This window comes from Lagopus muta, chromosome 8 (assembly GCF_023343835.1).
Source record: "Lagopus muta isolate bLagMut1 chromosome 8, bLagMut1 primary, whole genome shotgun sequence".
NCBI lineage: Eukaryota > Metazoa > Chordata > Aves > Galliformes > Phasianidae > Lagopus > Lagopus muta.
Window position 1 is genome coordinate 12,869,457 of NC_064440.1, and position 9,357 is coordinate 12,878,813.

Here is a 9,357-nt window from a genome sequence, read left to right on the forward strand (position 1 = left end):
ATGGCAGCAACCCACACATGGAAGGATGACCCAAAAAGAGCCCAGCTCGCACATTTTCCCTAATCTAAAATGAAGTCTGTTAAAGCTTTTAACATGCTTTATAAGCCAGTGAGCAGGAGACTCCCTCCAGGCTGATAAGCACAGCATTTACCAAACCTGTTTAGTCACTGCTGCTCTAAAGAAAATGGTGGTTTTGTGCCAGCAGCAGCACTGGAGGGAGAACAACCTATGCTTCCCAACAGGTTTCCAGCAGCTTTCCAACAACGATATTACATAACACTGTATAGCTTTATCAATCTATGCTAAACAGAGAAATAAGGAAAACTCAAGGGAACGGCACTAAACATCCCTGCTATACACAATTTTGACATCTGTCTGGGTGTGTGATAATGTGCTGTCTTGGAGTCTGCAATTGGCATCACTACAGAGAGGATCACACCCCTAGCTTCCTTCTTCCAGACATTTATGATGGCCAGGTGCACGGCTCTTTTGTGACAAATTAGAAAAAGCATGAAGGCTTCCTCAGACAGGAGCATATCAACAATATACAGAGCTTCACTATTTAGTCATACATTATTTTCTTTTAAATCAGAGAATTTCACAAATGCCTACTCTATACTTTTGTAAATCTCTCCTCTACAGCATTACAGTTAATAAATAATAGTACTTTTTTAACCTCCTGATTTGAGAATGGCAGGTGTTTATCCATGACACTAACAATCAGCTTCAAATAAATGCAACCCTACAATATTCCTGCAAAAATTGGCAAGAGCTGCTAAAGTTTCAGGAATAGTGAATCCTATGGGGGGGGGGTAAAGGAGCAGAATAGATGATTAGATCACAGAATTTTTTGAGTTGGAAGGGACGCTTAGAGGTCATTTGGTCCAACTCCCTGCAATGAGCAGGAACACCTACAGCACCATCAGGTTGCTCAGAGCCCAGTTCAGCCTGACCTTGAGTGTCTCCAAGGACAGCACTTCCAGATAATTGCAAATACATCATGTCCCACCAGCACTGCTGAGCCTGTAAGATCAAGTGGTCATGTTATCGTGGCTTGAGTTCATTAAGTGTTTGTGAACTCTCACTGTTCTCTTAAAGAGGGGGCATTTTGAAGATACTGTATACCCTTTCTCTTACATCACCAGAAAGCAATGCCTGATGGTGGCTTTTCTCGCAGAGTTACTTGTGCTTGCCACTGCAGGCAAGTGAAAGAAGCAGGTACCTTTGGCAATTGATTTTAAACACCCAGGGATTAAAAGAAAATCAGTTAAGGTTAAAATATCTGGAGGGAAAAAAAAAAAAAAAAAAAAAAAAAAAAAAAAAAAATCAAAAAAATCAAGGTCATACTTATTCTTAATGAATCCTTCTACCATCCCTTTTAATTCAAAAGAATTCCTTAGGTTGAAAAGTCTATTATCAGTAAATGCTCCTCTTTGGAAAAAAAAAAAAAAAAAAAAAAAGAGAAAAAAAGGGAAAAAAAAAAGGAAGAAAGGAAGAAAATACCTGTTAAGAGCTGAGTGCTAGCAAGTTTAATTGGCCAAGATTAAACATGCTTTTACTGAAAATATAACAACTATCCAAGAGAGAGAGAAAAAAATGAAATAAAAGTTTTTGCCTATGAGGTCTGCTTAATGCACTGAAATGCAGTAACTTACATCTTTCAACTCCTGTGCTACAATTCCCCGCGCCCCACCCCCCCCTTCAATGTGGGACACTTTTCCCAATTCTCTTCCTGCTTGATTATTGCTTTGGGTTTCTTCCCCAGCCAAGGATGAATTGGTCCCTAAATGGAAAGCTATAAATTGTTAGAGTAAACTGATATTTGGCACAAAACTTCATAATAGAGAGGACTGTATGAAAATACAGAGTGCTGAGTCCGTCCTAGCGTTACTACGTTGACTAGCTGCCTTTGTAACTAGCTATGAATCACAGTCAAAGTGAAGACAAATGGGAATATCTCTATGAGTTCATTTAACACTTCTAAAAGTGTCCACAAGCAGTACTTCATCATGGCAGGAACACACCTGAAGACAACACAGAGGCAACCCTTACTCCTAAACAAAGGATAGGGATCTTCCAGTTTCAGCCGTGTGGGGAAAACTTAACTGCCCATGCTCACAACAAATATGCAGCCACCATTGAGATGCAACAGATCAATCATCACGTCCAAGTTTAAAACAAACAAACAAAAAATCAAACAAAACAACAAAACCACCTTTGAAAATAACCAAGCTGTAACTGCTGTAGGTAAAGTAAATCAAGGTACTACTCTGCCTGCAGAGCCCTAAAATAATTTCTTTTTAATAAATGTGCTTGTCTTTATCCAGAAACATATCCTCTTTTATATCTTCTTCACTACTTATTTTACTATCTACAACATGAGGGATTTTGAACTTCTGAAAAATCTGAAAATATACTTTCATGTTGCTTTTGAAATCTTCATTTGCTCAAGGGAATGTAGGGAAGAGAATTAATTCAACTCAGGCCCACATAATTTCTGCCTGGTGCCATGATCTCTCACATACTAGTTAACAATGGATGGAGCACATGGCAAAGGGAACAAACTCACGAGACAATACAGTATTCCAGTCATCAGCACACACTTCCTCAACTGCAGACCTTTTCCAGCTGGATGTATTCTCAACAATCCTCATAGCTCCATCTGGAAATGACTGGTGACTCCAGCTGTGCCACCGTGACTCTAGGAAGCTCCTGCAGACAAGTTAAAACAGGAAGACAGTGATGGTCACTTGATTCTCCACACACTGACCCCAGCACCTGCCTCTAGCTTCTTCCCTTGCTGAGCTTCAACATTAGCTAATGTATTCTTGATTGCTGCAGCACTTAAGCAAATGAACTAAGGGAAAGTTGTTAAATTCAGAGTAAATAGTTAATTAAACACTTCTTTTTTTTCTGATGTTTAGAAAAGGAAAAAATAAGCCAAAATGTTACACTATTCCCTAGCCATTTCCACCTCTCACACATTTTTTTCCTATCAGCATGGCAGTGGCTCTGCTAATGACTTGCCCTTTCATAACATAGACTTAATGGCTCAATAAACACCACTGTGTGACAAATAGGTTCAGTTAGTTTCACAACCTCACCCCAACTGTTTACAAAATATTTTGTTGGCATTTTAGGGCTCTGTTTTATGGACTGCTCACAACTGTAAGGTCAAAACCTTCTACAAATTGCACCAGGAGTTGCTGTGTTTCAGAACTCATTCACCTTTAGCTTTTATAGCCTTTAAATTGTAAGGTTCCCTAATTAAGAAATTTTTTGATTAAAAATTTTGTCCCAAGAATTATGTTCCAGAAGCATATAAACCCCTTGGAGGGAATTGGGCTTCCCTATGGAAGTAACTGGACTTGTAAAAATATCTATTCCTATAGGTTCTAACAAATTTGATTTTAGACTTGATTTGATTTTTTGAGGTGCTGTAGATAGCAGTGTTTCAGGGTAGTTCACAGAATCATTAAGGTTGGAAAAGACCTCTAAGATCATTTAAGTTCAACCATCCTTCCACCACCTACCATCACCTACCACCAACATTGCTCACTAACCCACATCCCTGAGTACCACATCTACACAGTTCTTGAACACCTCCAGGGATGAAGAGTCCACCACCTCCCTGAGCAGCCTGTGTCTATGCATCTACACTCTTCCTGAGAATACTTTTTCCTTCTATCCAACATGAAATCTGCACAGTTTATGCTGTAAAGGAGCCATTCAGGAAGCAGGAAACTCAAGAGCTAGAGGACAAAGGGTCCAAGTAATAGATAGATGTTGACCAGGTTTTGAAATCACAGTTCGAAACCACATTAACATCCTTTCTTGGGAATGTGCTCTGTTAATCCCTCTTTATCTATTCTCAATTTTCAGAGGGTGTCCAACTCAGTTGGAATATTGCTTCTGGGCAAAAACTTATGCTTTCAGTCAGAAAGCAATTTGGTTTTGCATACCTTGAAGAAGAGTCTGGTGAGTGATCTCGCAGAGTATGAAACAAACAAAAAATTAAAAAAAGAGACTAAAACAAATTAAAGTTAGTTTTCCTGAAGATGCTCTTCAATATTTACATAATAGGTTTGTATTTCAAAAAAGAAAATTTTGCAGACCATTGAACCACAACACAGCAACTAAGTGAGTTTGCTACTAAATCATTCAAAACAAGAGTTATTTAGCTCTTAGAAGAAGTAAAACATACTGTTGCATAAGGCTCTGAAAGGACTATTAAAGTTTCTGTGCCTCATTAAAACAAAGCCCCAAAATAATCCCTTAGTAAGTACATTGAGAAACCATAAACTGTAATGAAGCTATGAATATTTATTATATATTTATTATAGCACAACTACAGCAAGTAAGAAGTGGCTTAGTCCTAATAGTCTATAATGCTACTGGGTGGATAATCTGAATATTCCAAAATTGCAAATTTACCAGAGCTAAATTAAAGAAAGCAGTCGTTCAAGGAATGCAGCTACAAAAACGAGCAGATACAAACTTCCCCACTGTGTTGGACCAAAGGGCCTGCTCTAACAGCCTTCTGCTCCCATTGGAGGTCAGCAGTGAATGGGAAGGGTCAGCAGTATTATAAGTCATTAACCATCCTCTACTAATTCAATCTCATAAGATAACAGTCCTGAACCTCTCCCCTCACCCTCCTCAGGTCCTACTATTACCCATATATTCAAACTGTGTCAGCTTGTGGCATGCTGTATACAGACTCAGCCCAGATTTAAAGAGAGCATTAATGGCGTTTCCCACTGTTGTCTTATTACTTTCCTCAATTTCCAGCAGAGGTTTTTGATTCTCTGATTGTAACTGGCATTTCTTTACTAAGATCTGGCTGATGTTTTTGACCTCTGCCAACCACAGGAATATTGTTTCCAGAGAAATCTACAATGACTAATTTAGAACCGATATGGCATGGATAGCAGGAGCTATTTTTCCTCTTGTGCATTGCTTCATACCTAGCAACACTGAATTTCATTTACAGTTTTATTACTCAGTCTCTGTTTCATCCATCTGCAAAATTTTACCTGCACCCTCAGCTTCAGAACTGTCAAATCTAAATAAGTTTGTGTTAACACAAACTCGGTCACTTCACTACTCCCTCCTTTCCCCATATCATTCATGAATATTCTGAACAGCTCCAGTTCCCTGGTATCTTTCACTCTTCTGCATTGCACTGCACTTTTAGTAGTGGCCATTGTATCATGTTGAATAAACCACTATTTAGTCATAAAATATTCTGTCTTATCTCACAATGACATCATGCCTTGCTCAAGCACATTTGTTTTACACAGATTTACATTTCACCAAAGCAACCTTCTGAAAATCTAGGCATATTTTAGCAGCCCAAGGAATCCTTTCCAGCTGGTGCTTTGACTGCTCTAGTGAGCTATGATCTGCATGACTTTGTCCTCCACTGACATTTCAGTTTGGGACCTTTTTCTTTCCAGATTCATTCCCTGTATGAGAATGTCCCAATTTCCCCCAGAGTAAGCATCAAGATGGATTGCTCATTTAGCTTTCCTGTTAGTGTCTTCACTGGGTGCTTACGAATATTCTACAGTTTAAAGGTCACTAATAACTCTCCATATGAGTAGAACTGAGAACTATATCCACATCTTATTGCTTCCCAGGGGTGTCACACTGTCAATCTATCTGCATATTTATAACTTGACCAGGCCAACTCTTCATTCAATATAAAAGTTCAGATCTTTAAAATGCTCTTGACCTTGATGCCACGGTGACTGAAGTTTCATTTAGTCACATCAGGCTGTTTGTTTCTGCACCATGTAAGTGTTTCAGCACTTTTCTCCTTTCCCCACCTTTATCTTATAATTCTTGTTAGAAGGCCTGTTCTTTCTGAAAAGAATCAAAAGGCAAAGCTTCCATCTGGCCATCTGATGCTGTCTAACCAAGACAGCATCAAGTTCGAGTTTCCATTATGTTGACAAAAAGAGTAACAAGGACTTTCTAGGTCTACTCTGTACCTGTGCCCACCCTACTTCTTCCACAGTTCAACATCACTGGTAGCACAGATCTCTTCTGTGCTGATCCCTTTCATGATGGGACCAACATCTCCAGATGCGATGGTGCAAGACAATGACATGCAGTTGCTTAGTCCCCGTATGAACTCATTTTTTCTTTTTATGCAAAAATCATACCCTTTCTGTGAATGGGAATACAGTTCCTAAACCCACCTGGGGCAAACTGACACAGTTCTCCTAATGTCAGATTCCAAAAAACACTGGTTAAAAAGGGGGCCCAATTAAAACAAGACACACTCTGCTTCTCTAGGTTTCAAGTTATTAATTCAAAGTAAACCTGCACACACAGGCTGCCCTTCACTGGAGAAAATAATCTTGGAGAACAGTATTTCAGTTTTACTTTTCCCAGATCAAATTTCCTTACCACTGGTATTTGAAATTCACCAGGATCTTTTAAAATTAATAAAGGAAAATCTTCCAACTCCTGCTTAAGAACAATAAAGATTTAGTGGTATTTTATTTCTTGGTGTTTAAAAAGATGCATATTTCTTTCCCATTCCCTTAAGGGCTACACAAATTGTCTTGATCTAAATAATATAACCTTCTTGCTAACATTAATTAATCCTCCATTACAGGCACACGTTTTCCCACAGAGCATTTCTCCTTCCCTCTGGCAATGCAGTCAACCAAAGAAAGAATAGAAAAATCAGCTCCTTTGTACAAAAGTGTGTGAATGTGTGCACACATAGGGGCACCCCCATGAGATTATCTAGGAGAACCAGCATGGACACTGGAGATCTGCCCCTTTCTTCTCCAAAAGAAGCTGTCTGCTGCCCACTGAGGATTCTGCAAGCCTGATTGTGATGTAAAACATCAGTTAGGATCGCTCTAGTTGGCAGAAAGGCTAAAACTGACAGCAAGTAGCTACTCATATTTAGCAGTAAAAATGATCAAATTCTTTCTGATATGCGACCAGTGCAAAAGAATTTATTTGTACTTCATTTCTTCCTATTCTCCACTCTCAACACAGTGAGCAGACTACAAATTTTTGAAAAGTAACTGCTATTCAAACATTTTGTAACACGCTTTCTTTTTTTGGTGCTGACATACATTGCTGAGACTGATGATTTGTCCTAATTTACCTGCCCAGGGAGGTGGTGGAGTCACCATCCCTAGCAGTGTACAAGAGGCACCTGGATGATGATCTACAAGATACGGTTTAGAGGATTGTGATAGCAATGGTAATGGAAGGATGGTTGGGCTAGATGATCTTGCAGGCCGATTCTATGATTCTAAAGGAAACCTGCATTAAATTCTCCACTGCTGGGCACATACCATTGGGAAGCTTAAAGGAAAAAAATGTGTTTTGCAGTTAGCACGTTACTGCATGTCATCTAAATTACACTAAATAACTATGTAGGTGTTAATATCTCACAAACAAACAAAAAAAAGTGGTAATAGGCAGCTTCATCCAATTCCTTTTCACCTTGTGTCAAAAGAAAGCAGAATACAGGCTACCTGTGAATTTGAGCAGAGGAACTCCAGCTAGCTCTGCTGCCAAAAGAAATATTCATGGAGCCATGGCCTTGAGTGGCATTGCCATAGCAGCCTATGGCAATTCAATTGCATGCTAAGCAAGCACAAAGCTGACTTACTGCTTGGAATAAAAAAAAAAAGAACCAAACAGTTAATTGTTTTCATCTAGCTCTGTGTGCTGAACTGGCCCAACAAAATGTCCAGAAAAAAACTGAAGTTACCAGTTGTATTGGAGTTACAGGGCTCTTCTACACTGACTTTCTTTTTTGCTGTTGCACTTTGAGCTTAGTCTGGTCCAAAGTTTTTAAAGACAAACTCATCTATTTTTTCTTTAAAAGGTCTATTTCATGTCTCTGACAGTGCTGCTCTACTATAAGTGAAACCACAACACTACCATAACAATAACAGAAACTAATGTGCTAACCCCCTGGCATTATCTGGGCACATCATATTGCATCAAAATAGTATCTTTATACCAGGACATGTAAAGAAATCCAGTCATTACCATTAATTACACTATTTTAGTAAGCTATTTAATGTTACAATTTGAAAGATTATGACAGGTCAGGCTTCATATTAAATTCCATTTGAAGGGATCTGAAGAAGAAATCTCCACACCCCAAGGCCAAGACAGTTCTGCTAAAGCCAGCAGACTCCCTACCCTGACCTCATTTTTCAGAGAACACCATGGGTGCTAGGGACAGGTCTACTTGCAAGTAGCCACGTCACTCCCACTACCGTTAAACTTACCACTTCCCCAAGGTGCTTTCACAGCTGCATCCTGCACACCTACCACACTTTTTCCATCCAACATTGCTCTTCATCTCTCCCTTAAAAAAACTCATGCCACTATAAAGATTGAAATGGCACCCCTGTTCACTAGTCTCAGCAAAAAAATACTTCTTTAACACCAAAAGTAGCACACTATTCAGATGTTACAAACAGATTCTCATCACCTCTTTTCTAAAGAAATATAACATTCCTAAAAGAATTACATTGTAAAATACTTCATAACTTCAGCTCAACCTCCTTCCTTGCTTCATGCACATATACAAACACAGATTCCTCTATAATTTGGCTATGCCCAATGTTAAAATCACCAAAAGTTTGAAAAATGGGCAGCATGAAAATGCTGCTGTAATATCAAGAGACATTTCTCAGTCAGTACACAACTACTTCTCAAGAATGATAAAAGACTCTGGAAGGGAAAAAAAAGTCAATTTTAAAAGAATTTATTTAAAAAACAAACAAACAAACTGTCCTACTTGCAGTTAGCTAAAAAACACATTAACCTACCTTGGAAGATGCTTCTTAATAAAAATGGAAAACAATTAGGGCATGTGCAGTCAACAAAGTACAGTTGAAAAGAGCACCATAGTGAGATAGCAAAGGAACAAACAGAGAAGGAATGCTCACCTGTACCTGAAGATTTAGGCTTGCAATGAAAAGCACTACAAAAAAGAGATCTCCAGAAAGAAACCCTTCCCCAGTAGTAGTCAGCCCTTAAATGGGGTCTAGGACAGGTGGAGCCAGGTTCCACCCCTTCACCTGTGCTCCCACGGCTGACCCAGTCCTTGCCTCAGGTGATCAATCAGTGGTTCAGGCCATGACTCAACAATTCCCATACAGGGTGGGACAAGAGAAGCCAAAGCACTGAATCTCTTGTCTCCTTCCACGACTTTAGCCCCACCAAAATCTGACTGGCTCACTGAGCCAAAGAGGTCTGAGCACCTAGCTGAAGTGCCCTAATGAGCGCCATGAGGTGCGTGGCTCCCTGTCGTACCCCTGGACTAACAGTACTGCTTTACCTCATAGTGATCAGGTGAAG

At 39.4% G+C, this 9,357-nt stretch overlaps 1 long non-coding RNA gene across 1 annotated transcript in view; it reads right to left on the reverse strand.

Moving 5' to 3' along the window:
• The window catches only part of LOC125697084 (uncharacterized), a 28,568-nt gene extending 19,550 nt beyond the window's left edge, over positions 1-9,018 (reverse strand). Inside the window, exons 1-2 of the long non-coding RNA XR_007378675.1 lie at positions 8,946-9,018; positions 2,620-2,712 (exon numbers count right to left, since the gene is read on the reverse strand). This is a non-coding gene — a long non-coding RNA (uncharacterized LOC125697084). The remainder of the gene's footprint in view (positions 1-2,619; positions 2,713-8,945) is intronic.
• Between the last annotated feature and the right edge of the window lie 339 nt (positions 9,019-9,357).